We start from the raw sequence: 20,914 nt of genomic DNA, 5'->3' as shown, positions 1-20,914 counted from the left end.
ATGACTCCTCAGTCTCAGAAGCGACAGCTAACTGACAGATAGCTCTTACACCTGAATTGGGTATTTCCTTCCAATCTGAGGACTTGTTGGGTTCCCAGGGATAACGAGAAAGGATGTCTGCATCAATGTTATGACGCCCAGGTTTATACTTTACATTAAAATTATAAGTAGCCAATGCAGCTAACCAACGATGACCTGTGGCGTTCAGCTTGGCACTGGACAACACATACGTAAGTGGGTTGTTGTCTGTCATTACTGTGAACTGGGCACCATATAGGTAGTCATGGAACTTGTCCACCACTGCCCACTTTAATGCCAAGAATTCCAACTGATGAACTGGGTAACGTCCCTCTGAATCACTCAACTTCCTGCTTGCAAAGGCTACTGGCCTGAGCCCTTCAGGATGTCCCTGATTCAGGACAGCGCCTAGACCATTCATGCTGGCATCCACGTGTGTAGTACGATGGCTTCGTGGGGTCTGCAAAAGCAAGCACAGGAGCATTTGTGAGGCAGTGAATGACTTGATTAAAAGCTGTTGTACAGGTGTCATCCCAACGCTCTCCAAAGGGTTCTGATTCTTTAAAATAGCACCGCCATCTCCAGGTTTATTAGTTCTTCCAGATGTTGGAGGGTAACCTTTTGTAAGTTCCGTCAAAGGCCTCACTATGGCAGAGTAACCCTTTATGAAACGTCTGTAAAATCCACAGAATCCGAGGAAAGATCTCAAAGATTTTAGATCAGTTGGCATTTTCCAACTTGTTACAGCTTCAATCTTTTTGGGATCAGGGGACACTCCAGCCGCAGACACTATGTGACCTACGTACTGCACTTTAGGCTGACAGAACTGACATTTGTCAATCGACACTTTGAGACCACATTCTTTGAGACGATCCAACACTTTCATCAATCTCTCCTCATGTTCTTCAAGTGTACGTCCAAACACTATGATGTCATCAAGGTAAACTATGACTTGCAAAAGGTGCATATCGCCAACAGCTTTCTCCATCAGCCGCTGAAACGTGGCTGGAGCTCCAGTAACACCTTGTGGCATCCGTTCAAATTGGTAAAACCCAGAGGGCAGATGAAGGCTGTCTTCTCTTTATCTTCTTCAGCCATGGGTATTTGATAATACCCACTACGAAGGTCCAATACTGTAAACCACCTACTACCTGCTAAACAGTCCAAGGCATCCTCGATTCTGGGTGTGGTGTACTGATCTGGGGTAGTCCTTGCATTAAGAGTTCGGTAGTCAATGCACATTCTGATGGCCCCACTCTTCTTCCGTGCAATTACAATGGGCGAAGCATATGGACTCCTTGACTCTTTTATGATTCCAGCAGCCAGCAGTTCTTTGATGTGGCGCCTCACATCATCGATATCCGCAGGAGCGATTCGTCTGGAGCGTTCTCTAAATGGTCTGGCGTCATGTAAACGAATACGATGTTCAACCCCCTGAGCTAATCCTACATCCCATTCTTGTTTGGAAAACACCTCTCCCCTGGCCGACAGCTTCTGTCTCAATCTCTGTTCCCAGGCCTTAGGTAGTGCTGACTCACCGAAGTCAAACAGCTGAGGGTCAATTACCGTTGAGCTCTGGCTCTTTGAGGTGGTAGTGTGATTGTGTCGGTGGAATAAACATTGGCAATCACTGTTCCAGCTGGAATGGAGATATCTTTGGAGGTTTCATTGTGTACCAGTACCTTGACATTCATATCTTCAGCAACAGAAGGAGGCAGAATCACTGGAGTTATGAACAGTCCAGATGGCAAACTATCCTGCACCGGTCCGTCCACAACAAAGATCTCTCTCTTCATTGGTTGGTCAGTCTCCATTTTACACACTGTGCATATCTTTCCCTTAGATGGAACAATACAGTGTCCAGGCCCCATCCACTTAAGATTCCCTTCAGGTTTGTCAGCGAGGTGATCAGTCTCGGACATTCGAGGAAGGTGGGTCTCTAAGGGCTGAGTCTGGATTCTCAGGGAATGTGCCACACTGGATCCTTCTAGCTCTCGACTCAGGGTAGCAAGACGTTTAAAGAAACTTGCGTTGGTACCAATTAGGACAGGCAGCTGTGAGGGACCTTGAGGGTCTGGGCATACCAGTGCCAAGATGGACAGTGGCTCTTCAATCCCAGTGACAGAGGCAGGGAAAGTGACATCCACTACAATGTAACCTCTGTAAGGATAGCTAGAAGAACTGAGGCCCCATATGGATAGGCTAGTTAAAGGGTGAATAGGCACATCACTCAGGTTCTTGGAATACCAGCTTTCAAATACTATGGTTACTTGTGACCCACTGTCTAAAAGAGCGCGACATAAACAGCCATTGAGCTTCACTTCTACAGTTGATGCTGGACCGACCAGTCCTTTGGGCAAATCACCTGACCCGCGTACCTCTGTTTGGCCTCTTTTCGAGAAACATACTTGATTAAAATCTTTTTTCTGATCGAATACTTCATCATGCTTTCCACTCTTGGCCCTTCGTAGAGAGCGAACCAGCTTCTGAATCACCTGATCAGCATTTGGCGGAGCTTGACACTTGGTGGCAATATGGCCATCTTCGCCACAGCGGTAGCAGAAATAATCATCTTTGTTCCTACTTGTCTTGAATCTAGATGAGACAGAAACGGTCGGGGACTGGAAGGATTTCGGTTGCAGTTCAGGGACTGAGGGCGTCTGCTGATTGTTGCGAACACTCATAACTGCCAATTCGTGTTGCAGCTGTTGAACTTGCCTTTTCAGCTCCCGCACTTCGGAATCGTCAGTCTTATCAGTACGCTTGCATGTTTCTTCTCGTGGTCACGGCTTTGAATTCACTTCCACATATGTGTGTTCTCAGCTCCTGAATCTCTGACTTGAGTTCATGAATGACTGAGGGGCTAATTCCCCCATCGTCATGAAGACGTATCGCTTTGGCTTTAGCAGTCATCCTGTGTCGGGCTGCTTCATTTTCCTCAGCCTCTCGTATCTCTTTCAACAGACTTAGAAATGAGGGCGGGCGTTCCCTTCGTTCACAAAGTCCTAACTGAAGTAACATCATGTCGGAATGCACAGCACCTCTTATCAGCTGTTCCACACGAACCTTATCCACCAATCTAGAGACAGTCCATCACGTTCCACTACTTTGTGCAGGGTTTTATCAATACGTCTTAGAAACTCAGACAGAGCCTCACCTGAATTTTGACGCATCAAACGAAACTTAAAGTACAAGTCCTCCCCAGACTCAGATGACCCAAATGTGCTCTCTAATGCCTCCAAATACTGCAATGCACTTGCCTCAGGATTGGAGAAACGAACTGCTCTTATTATTTCCAATGCCGGTCCTTTGACACTTTCAATAATTCTTCGTCGTTTTTCTTTTCGTGCATTCACACTCTGTTATCATTAAGCGGGCCTGTTCCATCCAGTTCTCCATACTTTCCTCTCCCATGGGTGTTGGCATTATGGCAGAAAAGGTACGTAGACGCCTGTAAGCACTGCTTTCTCCAGAGGGTTTTACAGTCTTTTCCAAAATCTCACCCACGGCCCGTATGATGGATTCTGGGGACCCATCGGCTGAACTGCGGGGAGAAAACAAAGCTTGTACATCCGCTAATGACTTTCCTTCTCCCGTCAGAAACTTTGTAAGCTTTTCAGTAAATCCATCTGATGGAGTGTCAGGTAAGGTGTCTTTTGTAGAGACTACTACAACTGTCCAGGGTTCACCTGTTTCATCAGGCGTCAATTCTGGTGGTATACGCGTGACATCAACAGTTTGTTTGCATTCACACAATACTAGCATAGAATGTGAGGTAGGTCCTTCTCTGGTGTCTCTTACACGAACTCTTCCTAGTGATTTTACCCTTGCATTACATCTTCAATAACTGCCACTTCTGTGCGTGTGGGTACATTCAACAACATCACAGCATGTGTCTCGCAGATGCCCACTTCTTCACACCAACTGGTTAACTCTGCTTTTAAAGAAGGGTGTTTTCCCAAAGCCATGTTGAGGGTGTATTTAACCACTGTCACTTAGAAGGCCTGTTAGTTTGTGCTTAACTGTGCTCTTTTTTCTTAAAGGTTTGACTTATGAGAGAGGAGTGATCCCGGACGAGCCCCCACTTTGTGTAGCACCCCCTCTCTTTCTGATGTAGAAATTTATAAGGGATTGCTCTTGGTTCATAAATAAATGCCTTGTGTTGTTGGATTAAGGCCCCCCTCTCTCTGATCTTACCTTTTTATATGTTATTTCCGGAGACAATACCCTTGAAAACAAACAAGATGTTTCACGGATAGAAAAAATATAATTTAATGAAATAGAAAAGAAAAGCAAGATACTTCAATTAAGAAAAATACTTCCTAACTCCTAATTTTCTCCAAACCACGTATCTCCCTCCTCTTTTAGGTTATAGGAAAACAGACAATGTACTGAATAAATAAATCAAATCAACGTAACAAACAGCAACAACAGTGGGCCCACAAAATCACACACAATCACACACACACACACACACCTCCCCGTTGCAGGCCTGTGTCGTGGCTAGTGTGCGTTGAGGCCTTGAAACTGAAACTGGCCGCTTCACTCGAATGAGCAAACGAACAAACAAACACAAAGTACCGCTTCTTCCCGTTCCCGGATCGCGATCTCAATATTCCACCGAATCGTCGATCGTCCCACGATGCCGGAGGAACACCCAACGTTTCCGGTAGCTGGGTGCGCTATCCGGAGGAATAAAAGAAAAAAAGTCCTGCGATCTTGAAATCCAACGAAGAAACGTCTATCCACGGTACACGACGACAGCGATCGTGTGAACGTTTTGACACACGAACACTATAGTACAGCTGATGGTCGCAGCGGCGATGTCCGTAAACGTTCTTGAAAAAACGCTGATAAACTCGACGTTAATATTAACTGTATGTTAATAATCAATACAAAAGGAAAAAAACACACGGGTAACGACAATTGAACGAAAAGCCCAATTTTCCCCTAATGTCTCGCAAGTTCGTTCGACTCACGACTCTCCTTTTTTCCTTCTCCTCTATTAACCAATCGGATTCCTCTCACCTACTTTGGGGCGGGTTTAAATTACAGGACATCCAATCAATGAAAACCAAACAAGTTAGATTGTATGCACCACGTTTTCCCCTGTGCATTTCTAACTAACTTTACGCTACATAACGTAATATGCAAAAAGGTAACTTTAAAAGAAGAAAAAGGAAAGAGTAAACATTACAAATACAAATTAAAACAAACTGAATAAAATACATACTTAAACCCTATCAAGGATTTATTTTCTATAGGGTTACATAAGATATGTGGGGAAAGAAATTATAATGCAAGATGGCAGAAATGTCAATTATAAAATTTCACTATTAAAAGTATTTATGCTCCGTTTGTTTGTGCCGATTAGAGTATTGCATTATCTTTTGTAGTACATTCTTACAGCAGACCAATTTATTGTGAAGCCTCATTTCTGTTAGTGTACCATCATGAAAGATAGCTCCCTATGTAGACTGCTGTGTAGAGTTACTGGCTCTCTTCCAAAAACTAGCGAGCTGCCCTGCTGTCTGCTGCCTACGTAGGAAGCAGCTCACACGAATAGCGACCTTCACATCAGCAACATGAGTTCCAACTGTTTTCAATAGCTTTCGCATTAGCATGTTGCATAGCTAAAACCCCAATACACAGTACACACAAGGACTGCTGTTTATTTAAATAACAGTCTTGTTTCATCTGCGATATTGGATGGATTTTTCAAATGAAGTGCGTTGCAATGCATCATGGGACTGCATTCTTTGCAAAGGATACAAGGGATACTGGAAAAGCATGCCTTTGGCAACATGTCAGCAAAATAATATCATGTCGCTTCTTGTAAATTTCCAAGTGAATTGTTAAACGAGTGATGCTCAAATGTTTTTGGGGGGTTTTTTTGTGAAAAAGGTGAACATAAATCTGCCAATGTTTTATCAAGTTGTTTGTTGTGTGCAGTTCCAGAATAAAGTATCCCTTAAGAATCTATTGACTTGGAAAATAATGTACCAACTACACAAAACTCAACCTTAAATTTAAGCAAATATGAAATATAATATGCTTTCTGAAGCAACCGTGTCGGTTTAGCTTCCTTCTTTAAGTTCCTCAATTGTGGCTCTTGATTTATGCAATACTGTACCAGGTGAGCTACCAAGCAAGTTTACTATTTTAGAAAAAAACCCATACATATGGAGATTATGGTTATTCTCCAATTTAATACTTGTTCAGTGCTTTGACACAATTTGTTTTGCTAAAAGCGCTATATAAATAAATAAAAGTGAAGGTTATGCGATGCAAATGTCGAAGTGCATTAGTTTACTAATTAAGCATTATGATACAAGTGTTTTAAGGTCACAACATTGTATTGTTAAAGGAAACAAAAACAAAAATATGTCTTTTAATTAATAATGTGTTTCTGTATTTGAGTGAAAAGGCATAAGAGTTCATCTTTTTGGAATTTTGGTTAAGATTTTTGTTTTCCCAATGCTGTTAAAGGTTAGCAAGAAGCATAATTTATGCCTACTTTTTGAAATCACTTAAAATGCTGCCTACAGAGGCAACTGACTAGTTTTTATGAATGCTGCAAGCTACTTTCTTGGAAAAGAGGGGAAAATGGAGGGTATAAAAGATTTCAACCTTTTAAACAGACTAACTGACTATTACTATCCCGCTTAGGCCGTGCCCTAGTAATATACCACTTATCTAGCCCCAAGACTGCAATGATTATGTGTGCTTAAATTGTGAACATACAGAACCTTGATCAGATATGAGCTCTATACGCTCGCAGAAACCCCTGACACCGTTACCAACATCAAACAGACTAAATTATAGGCTACAAATCACGAGCCACATTCAAATACAAGTTCAGTCACATCAGAGAAATGCAAACCAGCAAACCTGGCTGTACAATTATGATGTATGATATGTCAGAGTTATGAATTACCTGTGATGTGCTCTAGTTACAGAGGCACACACACACAAACTGGGAAGGCATCCATTCAGACAGAGATTTGTAACCTTATTATGCTGAATGACTGAACATTTTGCTTTTGCTTTGGACATCAGAGAATAAGTCCGAAGTGTTCTTTTATGAACATTTTATAAACATAAATACGATATCGATAAACCACTGAACCTTGAGACTGCACAAAATGCTTTGAGTTCAGAGCCTTAAATCTCTGTAAATTATTTCTGGCTCTTCTCAAAAGCTCTGTAATCCGCTGGGCTCTCCTGTGATATCAGGGACTTTATCAGACAGACCTGCACCCGTGACTAAAACAAATGACATCCAGGTCATTTTATTTTTGCTTTCTTTTTGTGGTGTTGTAGCTCCCTCCTTCACTTAAACCGACTTAAACTGTTATGCTAGGTTTGTCAATGGGGGCTGTGAGCTGTGTTAGTCTGCTCTCTGGTGGCCATTAGAGGAAGTTTTGGTAGGTTCGCAAAGGTGAAGAAGCTGCTCTGGACCGTGGCATGAGAGGTCATGAGAAGAAAATGCTCTCTTCTGTCTTAAACCAAACCTTATAGAAGAAAACAGGTCCATGCTGCACTCTTTCCAAGCATTTCTAAATTATAACTGAGGAATGTCTGTGTGTGGGTGTGTGTGTGTGTGTGTGTGTGTGTGTGTGTTTTATTATTATTATTATTATTATTATTATTATTATTATTATTATTATTATTTTACTTTCAATACATTAAAAATTCACTAATAATCCATTAACTGCTGAAACAAAAACACACAATCCCAAGAGAACTGCGACTGATGACTGTACAAAAAAAACAAAAAAACTTTCAGCGCTCATCAGACCAATGCCGTCTGCACCACAGTGCTGATTCCACTTCAGTCGCAGACCCGAGGAGCTCAACAGCTTTAACAGACACTTGAGAGATTGGCAGTGGTTGTCACACACAGACGGTGTGAAATGACAAAGGTGAGGAAAGGAGAAGAAATCGATGAAGGGGGAGAAAAAGCCACCTCGCGTTTACACCAGCCCAATTAGAGCAGCTGCAATGAGCTGCTGACATTTGAAGGGAGAGTTATATGTCTCCATGGCCAAGTTCACCGCAGCTCAGAAGTAATTACGGAAGCGGCAGAGAAAAAGAGCGACGGAGAGATAGAGGGAAAGGGATTTAGAGGCTCGCGTTCTCTAGAGCCACCTATTCTTCTATGCATTTTGAAGAATAAACATTGAGGTTCATTTATCATTCGTTGATTGCTGTCGCAGATAGAGCTGAGATATAATGAATGCAGCCAATGAGAAGTCTGCGTTTTCCCAAACGTTTGTCCTGGGTCAGGTCTGCTCATCACCACTTAATGACTTCAGTTTTAGATAATTTATCCTCACAGGTGTGTGGCATCATGGGATTTGTTAACTAATAGTCCAGACCTACTTCGTACCCAGAATAGAGAGAGAAAACCTGGAAAGAACAATCAAGGATGAGATCTCTTTAATATCTCATTCCTTTTTATAATGGAAACCAACTCTCACTTCTGATTCTTCTCCTGAGAAAAAGACCCATGTAACTTTCAACAGATCTCAAATATGTCATTCACTGCAAGATTTGAGCATGAACTCCATTCCCAGGGTCATGCTATTTGTTAATACCACTTAAAGTGCCCGTATTATGGATTTATTCATTTGATCAAATTACCTAAATTACCTGTCATGCAGTATGTAACACAGTCGTAAGTGAATGGAAACTTCCTGCAAAGTTTTAAATCTGAAAGTGCACCGGGTATAAAGTTATCGTCTCTTAAGAGAAAGAGTCGACTCTGAATCATTAAAACTAGTTCATATATAGCTTGGTCATTGCACGCTGGTTCGAATGAAAATGCTAATTTATCCATTGCCACTAGGTGCCACTTTTGGAGTGTTAAAAGCTCACAAACACTGTTTTAAATGAAACAGACCAATGACCAGAGGGGTCTGGAAAAATGTATCGTTGAACGAATCGTTTGGGAAACGTTGAACAAATAAGATTAAAAATAAATGAAACTTTAACCATGAAGAAATTATAATTAACCCTAAACTGTGAGCTCGCAATCTGAAATGAATGTGATGAAATAAGTAAAAAAATACTAATAATTTAACACTGCATGCAAAGGCAAACACGTCTACTGTTGTGCAATTCGCTAACAATTCACTCATATGAATCAACAGTTGTTTTAGGCGAATCAAAATGATACAGCACAACCACTTTTGTCCAGTTCACAAATAAACGACCAAGTTCTTTTTAGAAAATCGAAAGATGCAGTGCAGTGCGGGCTGTTTACAAACAAATAACTCGCATGAACTAGCATGAACCAAAACCAGCAACCAGCAAAGCAGTGCAATTGGTATAAACCGATTTACTGACAAAAGGCTCTTACAAACGATTCGTTTTACTGAATCGTACAGCACAACTAGTGCAGTCCACACACAAACAACTGACTAGCTCTTTTCAGGCATTCACAAAAGTTCATTGTAACTGAATCACGAATAAATATCTCTTACAAGGCCGTTCTTTTCAGCGAATCAAAACCAAACCTTGCGAACAATGACGATCATGACCTGGATCTCCTCATCATGATCTGCAAGACTGTGTGCCCAGTGAAAACAGAATACGAAACAACGTGTGCATAGTACCAGTTTTGCAGATTCTGCCCTAAAAAGTTATTTTCAGGTAAATAAAAATGAACAAAATCCACTATTTCCAGCCAAAAACAACGATTGTTAGAAACCAACACAAGAAGCCGACGCAGTATCACAGCTAATTCTTCTAACTATTAACAGAGATTGCTTTTTATGCGACGTGCTCTACATCTTTCTTTTTTCAATATCCAAAGATATTTGCTCAAAGGCCTCATGGGACCGTGATCTGACCCTCAGTCAATACCGAAATGAAACATAACTGAGTGCAACCTCTGAGTGGTAAAATTTTCCTCTGGGAATCCGCCTCACAGCTGCAATCTGGAGAATAACGGCAGGTAAAATCCTTTTTTGATTTTCACTATTTCCGACGCAGCGCTGGCGGTCTCGAGAACAGTTTAATTGGTAGGGCGAGCCTCCACCTTCAAACGCAGCGCTGCCATTTTCTCTCTCTCTCTGTGTTTCTCTCCTCTAAAGCTGTCAGGATCGGCTCTGCACTGCCACAGCAAGAATAGCTCTGAATGAGAGGCAGGGTGTCTATTCTAGGCATCTGAGCGTCTTTATCGGTTCAAGGCTGGAGGGATGCAGAGGTCATGTGTCTGAATGAGAGAAAAGAGAAAAAGTAAGAGAGAACAGTAGCAAGCGAAGGGGGAAAGGAAAGGATCTATATAAGAGAAGACGTGTAGATGACTTTCAGCACTGGATTCGCCATCGTGAGACACGTCCAAAAGATGATTCATGCAGGATCTTCTGGCCAATCAGAAGTCTTCGTGTGTGTGTAAAGTTTTCCAGATATGACTCACAAGATATTTCTGGCAGCAGCAGCATTATCTGGTATTTCATTGGTTTATCGATTTGATACGCGACAGGTAAATCTGATATTTTACACCCTGAAGGAATCATTAATATGTAGTCTGTCTGAGGTGTGCGTCAGTGATGACTGTACGGCTGCGGTACATTTATTAAAGCTGCATGCGCGCGCGTAAAGGATGACCCAGGGTGATAAATACAGGGTTTGGAAGCTGTCGCTGAAAATTCACACCCATCCAGAACTTGGAGATTTATTGGACGTATCTTTTATCACATGCGCATCAACACTCACTCAAAAGCGCTCGCCAAGAGGTCCGACTTAATGAGATGGCTGACGGAAGAAAATGTGGTGAATTTCGTAGCAGTTTCTGCATTATGAAGGCACTGTAAATCTAAGATCTTTTTTATGATCAAGTAAATAAAACTGATAGAATAAACACAAAGGAACATAATATGTCAGTAAATGTCTATGCAGCAACAATTAGTTGGATTAGCAACACTTCAAAGACCGCAAGAAAGTCATATTCTTGTTTTCCAGGGCAAACATCTAAAGAATGTTAAATCAAGATGAATTTACTCTGAGAAGCAAAATGACATAAGATAAGAATTCCTGTTTTCTACGAATTAATTGAGGTAATGATGAAAACAAAAATATATCTGACAATGGGCTTTGTAATTAATGTATGTTGGTTTAATGTTCAGATACTTGTATTGGAAAACTAAAATCCCCTTCATGTGTGTGTGTGTGTGTGTGTGTGTGTGTGTGTGTGTGTGTGTGTGTACATGTATATAATATATAAATTTGTCCAAAAGTGAATTAAAGGCATTTTATACCTGCATTAACCCTGTAGTAAAAGAGATGCATGCAATTTACTCACCCTTATGTTGTAAATATGGCTTTCTTTAATCCATGTGCACACAAGCAGATGCAAAATCTCCTTCATTTAAAGGAACCTTACAGGATTTAAAAGTAAAAAAGTATTTTTTTTGTTTTTGTTAAGTTTTGCCATGTTTAATGATGTCATGAGATTAAAAATAAAAAAAATAATAAAAAAAATCACCTCAAGTTGACTGCATTATGCTTTCCTTTTGCACTCAATCTAGCTATTTTAAACACCTGTGAACGGGCCTTTTAGTGTATATTCAAACATGTCTAGTTAATATTGTGCTGTTTTAGATTTTACATTTTAATGATGACAGGTCGCGTCTGAATGTGTCAAACGTGACGTCTCAGAGCTGCGGCAGAAAATGAAATTTCCAGTGTAGCTTAAAGTGTCTAATTTCCGCACCATTAGTGTCACCAAAAGGAACTGGAAGGATAATTAGTGTTTTTAAACACTTCCCCTGACCTGCAATTGGCAGAAAAACATACAGTCCCACATTCAACTCGATTAAACTCCATTTCAACATCACGAAAATTACACGCATCAGATTTGATGTTGTATTACGTAAGAGAAAGGAAGTCATACGGGTCTGGAACAACGTCTCAGTAAGTAAACAGAATTGTCATTTTTAATGAATACTCATTTAACTGCAGCAACGTTTGGTTATGTACTGTGCAAAAACCACTTAGCGTTTCATTTCAAATACATGTAACGGTGTGAGACGTCTTTATTTCTAAATAAAATGAATTTTACTGATTGGTGTGGAAGATTTATATCTGCGTCGGGTCTCTTTTAAGGACAAACATAACGTGCCGTTGTCTGTCCATTAGTCTTATCGTCCTTTTCCTCTGGCGCTCTCTATATCTTTGACCTTTCCTTTCCTCTCTTTTCTGTTTTGTTCCTCTTTTTCACAGACAGCCACACCACACATCGTCTCACATGGGACGAATCTCTCTCTCTCTCCGTCTCGTCTCTCTTTTCAGAAACCCGTCTGCATTGGTGACATCTGATCCCTGTACTGAGTGCACTGTCTGTGTGGATTCATATGGTAAGTTTGTATTCTGATCAGATTAAAAGATGGGAAGAGATGTGTGTTTACATATATATATATATAATGAAATCATACAAAACCTCTCCAAAAACAAGTCCAGTTCATATTTCACCCCAAAAGCAAAAGAAAAGTAATGTTATTTTAGATTTTGCTTTAAGAAGAGTCTATTTTAAGTCTTCTCTAACCCTACGCAATACAAATGTAATAAGAACTGTTATGTGTAGCAGAAGTATAAGTGCAAGTTGCATTTTGAATAAAGCAGAAAATCTTTTTAAAAGGTAGTTAATACCATTATCTGAAAAAAAAAAAAAAAAATTGTATATGTAATTGTATGTGCCCACGTAAGGAGTTTTTATTTTTTTCTTCCTCTCTTGAACCTGTATGTCTCAGGAGAGTTAAAGGGACAGTTGACCCAAAAATTAAGATTCTGTCATTAATTACTCACCCTTGTGCCATTACAAACCCGTAAGACTTTTGTTCGTCTTCTGAGAACAAATTAAGATACTTTTAATGAAATTTTTGAGCTTTCTGACCCTGCAATGCAACAATGCAATGACACATTCAAGGCTATCTTTAAAATATTCCAGCGATTGAACCACAATTTAATTAAGCTATGAGAATAATTTTTTTATGCTCTAAGAAAATGAAAAGAATGAGTTCATTCTTGTTATTCTTGTTCAGGAGCGTTCCATGTCTCTTAGTTCATCATCAGATCATATTCTAGTTCAAATAAGGTAAAAAAATCATGAATACGGCTTTTCTTGTTGTTGTTTTTGCACACAAACATTATTCTCATAGTTTCATAAAATTCAAGCTGAATCACTATTCCAATGTTTCTAGGCCTTGAACATGGCAGTTGCATTGCTGTCTATGCAGGGTCAGAAAGCACTCAGATTTCATCAAAAGATATCTTAATTAGTGTTACGAAGATGAGCGACAGTCTTGCGGGTTTGGAAAGTAATTAATGACAGTAAAAAAAAAAAAATAGTAATGAGTGTACTATCCCTTTAATTAGATGATGACAGAATTACGTCTTATATAATCTCGTTGGTCTAAAACGGAACAAGAAGATTAATAATAGACATAAATGAGTGATTTCTGAAAATGCGATAAGGTTCTAGAGGTATAAAAGTCTCGGTCACGCTAGATTTTGATAATGCAAAATTTCTTTGTCACGCTCAGCAAAACTTAAAACACTAAAAAAAAACAAAAAAACTATTTCCTAGATTTGTGTGATGTTATTGACAGGTTTTATATTATTAAACTTCTTTCCACTGAGGATGCTCCTGATGTAGTGCCTTTAAAATACACCGTTGATGGACACCCAGACACAGAGAGATTGAGATGAAGCTAGGCTTTCTATCTCTTTTTACCTGCTTCACTGGCTTCGTGGATGTGAGAGCAACAAAAGAGGCTGTGCGCGTATGCATGGTTGTGTGTGTGTGTGTGTGTGTGTGTGTGAGAGCTAGCGAAGAACTGATTGAGTTTACTCTACTCTTCTCTTTCAACAGTCTGTTCGTCCTCAACACCTACACACCTCTGAAATCTAATTTAACTCACACTTTATTTATTCAGGCCCTTTCCAGCAAACAACGGCATACAAAGTGCCTCACACGAGCGGCATGACAAATAAGAATGATCAAAGGTAGAGATAATAAATAAAATAAACATGTATTAAATTGAAGTCAAACTAATAGCGCAAAAGATATGGCAAATTGGCTAAAGTAAATATGAATTTAATTAGTTTACCAAATTAATAAGAAGGATTAGATAAACCCAAGGCAAAATTTATTAACAGACGTTTTTAACCTAGCCTTTTCCCAGGTAAGGAAAATATTAATTTAATAACACTGTTAAATGCAGTTAAGCATATCTGAATGTCTATTTTTTTTGTACTGTACATTAGAATGCCTAAACGCAATTTTTACTGGTAAATATTGTATAAATATTTTCTGGTGTTGTTTATTTAATTTGAGACTAATTTAATTTAATGTATCTTTAGACTGCAGCACCTTTGCCATCAAATCTTAAAAATACCTTTTTTTAAAATCAGATGTTATATACAACTACATAAATTCTTCTTACCGTACATTATAATATAATGATGTCTGTTCATTGTTGCATTGTTGCGTCCCAAAGGTTAGTTTTGTTAATCACATCTTAATGATTTTAATTTGACATAATCATTAAGAATGTGACTTTTTGACTTAGTTCAGTACCCAGTATGCTGTGAGAGGACAGAACAGAAAAATGAAAAATGACTATACACTGCATCTCAGCAAGTTTAAATAGAGACAGAATGGAGATTTTAATATTTTTCAAAGAAATCCCTTATACTCACCAAGGCTGCATTTATCTAATGAAACAAATACAGTAAACCAGTAAAATGTGAATTATTTTAAAATGTAATTTAACCTGTGATGCGAAGCATAATTTCCAGCAGTCATTACTCCAGTCTTCAGTGTCATGATGCTTCAGAAATCATGCTAATTTTGATCTTTTAGATGTCTTTGCTGTCAGATCTGGTCAATGCAATGCATTCTTGCCGAGTAGATTTCTATCTAAACTTTTGAATGGCAGAGTAATTCTGTGCCGTGTCAACAACTTCTCATTTTTGTCTGTTTTACTTTTTTCTTTTATCAATTCTGAATGCGTCCTGACCATTCCTCTGTTGTTTTGAAGATGTTTTGTTATTAGCGGAGTCTGTATCTGGAGTGAACTGAGAGTTTGGCACGGTCAGCCATGGATAAGGCTGCTAATTGAAATGCGTGTTTGTGTATGACTGCACAGTCGGCAGCAGCCTGGGTCGGTGTAATTGGGTGGGTGGTTAGCTGTCGGGTCAGAGCTCTGAAGGTCAAAATCGTAGAGAGAGGTTGAAACCAGCGACCCTGTTTAATGAGAACAGCGGGAGAGACCAGACGCATCAGTGCTCAGGGGCTCTGATAAGAAAAGCATTTGTCTCTGTTACTAGTCTATTGTCTATTTTGGCCCCTCCAACCTTCTATTACAGACAGAACTTCACACATGCATTTGATTATGTTGAATTTAATAGCATGTACACTATCTTGACTGGGTGGTTATGCAATATGTACAGCTCATTTAAAGCAGTGATTTAGAGTTTCTTTTATTGGCATTTGTGGTTCAAAGAAGAACTTTTAACGTTCGTGGAACCTTTGCACAAAAATATTGTATTGTATTGCACAAAAATATCATTTTTAAGAGTGTAAAGAAACTTTTTTCCTCTGTAATGGTTTTAAATGGAGGTTGTTCACGGTGGCGACACAGAAGGAACACACACACACACACATATATATATATATGTATGTATAATGTATATGTATGTGTGTGTGTGTGTATGTGTATGTGTGTGTATATATATTAGGGGTGCAATGGATCGTAGATAATCTGTACAGAACAGTCTCATAGTTACCAACCAATAACCAAGGTTATTTTCTTAAACAACAACTAGAATGAAAACGATTGATGAAAACATTTTTGAAAGCTGAAATAAAATTAAAAATGACCAAATATTTAAAAAACTAAAACAAAGCAAAAGTAACAACAATTATTTAAAAAATGAACTGAAATAAACGAATAATTAGCAAAAATAAATAAACGAATCATTAGAGACAAATATTCTCACCCTTTGGTGAAAAAAATTAGAGCAGCTGTGTGTGACGCTTTGGGGAAATCCTTCTCTTTATATAACCTATAATTTTATGCTGTAGGGTGTTTAATGTGCAATTGTTCTTGTTGTAATTTCTGACTATAGTAGTTAAGCTAGTAGTTAAGCTGCTGGGATGTAAAAACAATAATATTAAAGTTTCTTCTTCTTCTTCTTCTTCTTCTTCTTATTATTATTATTATTATTATTATTATTATTATTATCATCATTAGTTATTATGAATGAGTTTCCATGGCCAAGCAGCTGCATCCAAGCCATACATCATCAAGTTCAAAGCAAAGCGTTCAGATGCGGTGGTGTAAAACACGCCGCCACTGGACTCTAGAGCAGTGGAGACACATCATCTGGAGAGACGAATCACGCTTCTCCATCTGGCAATCTGATGGACGAGTCTGAGTTTGGCGGTTGCCAAGAGAACTGTCTGATTGCATTGTGTAAAGTTTAAAGTTTGGTGGAGGGGGGATTATGGTGTGGGGTTGTTTTTCAGGAGCTGGGCTTGGCTCCTTAGTTCCAGTGAAAGGAACTTCAGCATACCAAGACATTTTGGACAATTCCATGCTCCCACTTTGTGGGAACCCCTTCCTCTTCCTCTTCTAACATGACTGTGCACCAGTTCACAAAGCAAGGTCCATAAGACATGAATGACAGAGTCTGGTGTGGATGAACTTGACTGACCTGCACAGAGTCCTGATCTCAACCCGGTAGAACACCTTTAGGATGAGGTCTGAGGTCCAGGTCTTCTCGTCCAACATCAGTGTGTGATCTCACAAATACACTTCTGGAAGAACGGTCAAAATCTCCTAAACCTTGTGAACAGCCTTCCTAGAAGAGTGGAAGCTCTTTTTTTTAATGTAAAGAACCTTTTTTTCCACAAAAAAAGGAATGTTTGTGGAATGTTCCGATTCTGTGAATGCTTACTTTTTCTTTGCCGCCGTATAAAAAAACAGCACTTTTCAATATTTTCACAAAATGTTCGTGGCACCCAGAATATTTTGTTGTATGAATATCTGCACATGAATGTCAAAAAAATAAATAAATTAAAATAACAGACCCTCTGTTTTGACCCACACACACACACACATAATTCCAGCTTCATCCACTTTTCTAAGTCAACATTTAAATGTAGGTAGGATTATTAATATAAATATTTTTAATAAAAAGCTGAGAAACCCATGTTTGGATCAGATCTAAAATAATTATCAAAACAATTTTTTTTCCATCAACACCCCTAAAGCTTCATAGTCCCAAACCACTTCCTGGGCCGACATTTCATTTGGTAACATTTTGATTTATATCAACAAGCATTTATCAGAATAACATTATTATTTTGCATATGCATCTGCCTATATATTTGATCTCTTGTTTCTGCTTTTTCTTCACTGTATTTTGATCCAGAGATTCAGTACTTTTTCAGAAGAAGCGTTATAGCGCCCCCTATCATAAAATAAAAATTGACAACACAGACAGCCAGAAAATTATGTAAATGATGGGGAAATTAAGTTGTAAAAAATAAATGTAAAAGTATTTTTACTATAATTAAACTTAATTATAAAACTAATTCTTTAAAAAAAATTACATTTCTGAAAGTCACAGTATGAAAATCAGAATCGAGCTTTTATGTCTCAAAAGTTCAGAGAAAAATCTATTCCTTATGAAATTACCACTTTATAAACCTGTGCAGTCCATCAATAGGTAAGATACGGCACTTGTTCATCTCCATATCACACTAATATCCACAGAAAGAAAGAAGTGCAATATCAAATCTCATTAAAGCTAACACAAGGAGAAAAACAACATCTGCCTTTTCAGAGGCCATTATTAAAAGCACAGAATAAGAAAAATGCAAAACACACAGATGAATCAGGAAAAAAAAAAGATCTCATCTAGACAACCTATGGAGCATGTTTTTTCAGAAACCTTTCATTCCAGCATCAACACACTGCATTAGTCATATCTGTCAGCTCCGCCTGTCTGTTTTATCCCTCCAAATGTGCCTCAGCATGAGCACCAGAGAGAATAGAGCATCTATCTGCAAATGCATTAGTCCGGCTTACAGCACGCTCACCAGCCGACACAGAACCAACAGCTCCATCTGATCCCAGCATGCATCTGTAGGCCCACTGCACTGTGAAAGCAAAGTCTGGGAGAGGAGAAAGCAGCCAAACTGCAGGAAATATACCACTGCCACATTCAGCACAGCGTTGCGTCACGATCCGCCAAGTGCAATCATTTTAAATTAAATTCTTCCTTTTTCTGACCCTCGAAAAGAATTGCAAAGATTTAGCTTTGATTATGCCGGTGAATAAAAAGCGTGGGAAATGTGGTCTTTCGTTCGTCGACTTCTGACTAACAATGTCTGGTCCATTTGGCAGCTTATTCTGGTCCAACACTTAGAAAGAACAACATATCTGACTCAGGAAGGCCTTGACAGCGCTTTTCATATCATACCCTTTTTTTACTTTTTGGAAAAAGTTCAAATGTAAGGGCCGCATTCATTTGATCAAGAATACTATAAAACAGTAACACTGTGAAATATTATTACAATTTTGTATACCTGTTTTCTCTTTAAATATATATTTTTTAAATGTAGCAAATTCTGCATCACTACTCCAGACTTCAGTGTCGTACGATCCTTCAGAAATTATTCCAATATTCTGCTTTTCTTGCTTAATAAATAATTGTGTATGTATGTTATATGCACACATACACACACTAGAATTAATTAACATTTAATTTACATATTTTGTAACACTATACACATACATACACATATATATATATATACACACAGTGTGCTTGCATGTTCTTACGTTATATGTACAATTCATATATTATTTAATGAAAAAAAGAGTGTGTGATTCATCTATACTGACATTTTTCTCCACTGTCTAACCGTTTGACTCCAGAGACGACATACTAACACTTGTCCAATAGCACCCATTAGAGACAACAACGCTGTGCTGATGGTTTTGACAATTAGTAAAGTTCAAATCCTACAGGGACGCTGTTTGTAGGCGAGCTCTGTCAGTTTGTATTAAAATGCATTTTGTGAATCCTTCACTGCTAAACCATAGCACTTCAGGGCGGCTGTTGTAGGCTGTAAAAGAACAAGACAGTTGTATCTTATTGACAACACTGCACTGTTGAGATATCAGAGCGACAGCACAAAAAGAGACCCTCCGACCAGACGCATTTCCCAGAAATCTCTCTCATCTCTCGCCACCATAGAGAGGGTTTGAATTCATCTCTGTTTCTGCCGTCCCTCCGGAGCAAAACGTCCGAGCAGCTGCATCTCTGTCTGTCAATGAGCCAGGAAGCATGACATTTATGTTGGTGAAAGGAGATTGTATCATGTCTGCGAGTGCACTTTTAGCATAATTCACGGCGGTTTAGGTTCTTATCAGAACTTTTTCAAGTATATCTCAGTGCAATGCCTTTATGTCACAACAACACTCCTTTATGAATTTTATGAATGAAAGCTTTCTGCAAAAATATTTTGCCATTTTACATGACCAATATCACAGAATGAGTTTTAAATCACTTCAGTGTTACATAATATATAGATTTTTTTGTTGTTGTTGGGGTTTTTTTGCACTTTGATGTCTGTTATGTAACAATTGTAAACCATTTAAATGTAAACCAGCATTTAAAAGTTCTTTGAAGATATTTCTTATTGTCACCAAGACCGCATTTGTTTGATCTATTTTTGATTTATTCTAGTGTAAAATATTACTAATATTATTATTAATTTAAAAGAGCTGCTGCCTAAAATGCTATTTATTCCTGTGATGTCAAGAATGAAAATTCTACAGTTTTTGCTTAAAGTTTTCTAATTATCGTCATATTTTAAAAACAGCTTAATATATAGAAAAATGAGAGCTGTTTATTTGAAATATAAATCAATGTCACTTTATCAATAAACTGCATTCTTGCTGATTAAAAGTATATTAATTTCTTTAAAAAAAAAACCCTCCATTTGTTAATTAGCACATTAATTAATATTAACAAACAATGAGCAGTAGATTTGTCACAGTATTTATTGATTTGTCGTTGTAAACTTTACTGTACTAAGTTCATGTTAGCCCAGGTTCAGTAATTAATATTAACAAGTAAAACATTGGATTTTAAAAATGTAGAAGTAAATGTTGAAAATTAATATGTACTGAGATTGCTAAATGCTTTACATTAATTTTTATACTAACTATTGCTAACAAATTTAAACTTTTTTTTGTTGCCAAAAAATCTTACTCACCCAAAAATGGTATTGTATGTGTATTTATTTATTGATGTATCCGTTTACTAAAAAGTATTTAGAAAAGGAACATGTAAACCCAACTATACTTTCTTATTTTTTTCCACCGCTGAGGGCTATTAAAAATGAGTTGTTTATTCTTTGTGTGCATTTAACAAAAAGTTTATTTTCACACTTCTAAATAGTCTTCTAATAAAGCAGCTATGAACATAAACTAAACTACAAAAATCTTTTCTTCATCTCATTAGTTCAGTTACATATTTCCACAACAAAAAGGCTCAAAAGCATTTGCCCTCAACGCATTATGTCCGCTCTAAAGCTGACAATTAAAGTGACCGTTGACAAAAAAAAAAAAAAAAAAAAAGATATGTTAAACTTGAGTAATAGCTTGAGCTGCGGAGACGGCCGGGGGTTTGGAGTTCGAGACGTTTTTATGAACCCGCGAGTGAAACGAACGGATGAGATAAAGTTTTCGCCGGATGCGTTATTGATCTGTGGACTGTGGAAAATCCGTTTCCAAACACAGTAAGTGTCTCATTACAAACAGAAACTCATTAAGGGTGTGGGGGACCACGGCGGCTTTTGTCTCAG

This window comes from Puntigrus tetrazona, chromosome 13, assembly GCF_018831695.1.
Source record: "Puntigrus tetrazona isolate hp1 chromosome 13, ASM1883169v1, whole genome shotgun sequence".
Lineage (NCBI taxonomy): Eukaryota > Metazoa > Chordata > Actinopteri > Cypriniformes > Cyprinidae > Puntigrus > Puntigrus tetrazona.
Note: the sequence above shows the minus strand (reverse complement) of the source record.